General features: G+C 31.1%; 1 long non-coding RNA gene across 1 annotated transcript in view; it reads left to right on the forward strand.

The window, feature by feature from the left end:
• The window catches only part of LOC126492905 (uncharacterized), a 36238-nt gene that overhangs the window by 32752 nt on the left and 1818 nt on the right, over nt 1-1668 (forward strand). The window lies entirely within an intron of this gene.

Below are 1668 nucleotides of genomic sequence, written 5' to 3' on the forward strand. Positions count from 1 at the left end.
AATATGTATGCATATATATAATTATGCATACTCAATATCATATATGTACATATACATAGAATTATATAAATATTAGAAAATAATTGAGATGTTTCATAGTATATTAGGAGATAGATTGTAAAATTGAACACCTTATACTATGAGGGGTACATCAGATTTTCTAAGTGAGATTCAAGTAGTGTGTAATTTCATTTGTTTATTGGCCAAAGACATGAAAATAAGCCAAAACTAGAGATTCACAGACCATTTCAAAAATATGCTTACAACTGCCAATATGTTGGAAGAACCTGTTTTGGAAGTTTCTACATACTTACATCATCATAGAATGTCAATACTTCTGCTATTATTTGTAAATTAAATAGGATTACCTACTTGGGCTATAATTGAAGATTAATGCTGAAATTAACATGACCAAAATTCTTCACTCTTATTAGCTACATCCATGAAAAGAGAAAATAGGAAGAAGTCTTTATATATATTTGTCATAGTGGTTAAAAAATCAAGAAATCAAGTATATATTGTTATTAAGACTCTATGATGAAAGACATAACTCAAACAACCTTAATGGCTAGGAATCTAAATCTACAATGATGACAGACTAAGATAAAAATAATACATTTTATTCTCCCAGACTTTAATGATATATTGATATGCTCATATATTTGAGCATCATTTGACCCTCAACAGAGAACTTCCTTTGGCACTACTTAAGAAATTAACTTGATGGTGTGCGGGGAAGTTCTTTCTATAGAAACTAAGAGCCTGTGTGGTCCTATGTTATGGTGTTTCATGACTTCAAAACCAACATGGAAATTTAATACACGTATATTTTAAAGATGGCAGAAATATTGTAATAGATTTAAATGGAGGCTCTTGATTCTGAAGTACCATTGTTTCCCAGTCTCATCATTACTAGCAGACATACACATATAGAGTCTGAGATGAATGTACAGGAAAAGTTCTGCACTTTTTCAAAACATATAAAACAAGACAAACAATAACAATATATCTGTTGTGTTAATTATTTTCAAGGGAAGTTTGTAATACCTCAGTGCCATCATCAAGAAACATTGGATTTCCAAAAAGCTCATGCTGTTTGATTTCCTATTTAGGAATAGGGGAAAAGTGAGAAAGTATCATGTACAAGAGTATTTATATGCAAATACACAAAGACAATGTCAGTCAAAACAGCAAATATGCAACTGTAAGAACCTTAAAAGCAATAGAATGATAAGAAGTAGGTTTCCTCTTCTATACCTTATTCTAATTCCGAGTCTTTGGTAACAAGTAGGGTAGTGCATTAATATGTTACTACATAACATTATCAGTGATTCTGTTTTCATGAAAAAAAAAAACCTGCAGTGTCTAACCAATTTTCACAAAGAAATTCAGAGAAAAGAGGAAAGGGCATGACTCCCATTGACACTGTCATATACTAAAACATCAAGGGAATTATTTCTTTGCAGCTGCTGCAGTGTTCACGACAGAGATAGTGGTGCCACAACTTTAAAGAGAAGGAGAGGTTTCAGAAGCAGGGATGGACATGATGCACAGACTATAACAGTTGACTCTGAACAGTAATACTAGACTATACCAGTATCTGACTGCTAATTACCCTGTTTTTTTTTTTTTTTTTTTTTTTTTTTTTTTTTTTTTTTTTTTTTTTTT

Source organism: Alexandromys fortis, unplaced genomic scaffold (genome assembly GCF_014885135.2).
Source record: "Alexandromys fortis isolate MF-2015 unplaced genomic scaffold, M_Fortis_MF-2015_v1.1 scaffold_294, whole genome shotgun sequence".
Classification (NCBI taxonomy): domain Eukaryota; kingdom Metazoa; phylum Chordata; class Mammalia; order Rodentia; family Cricetidae; genus Alexandromys; species Alexandromys fortis.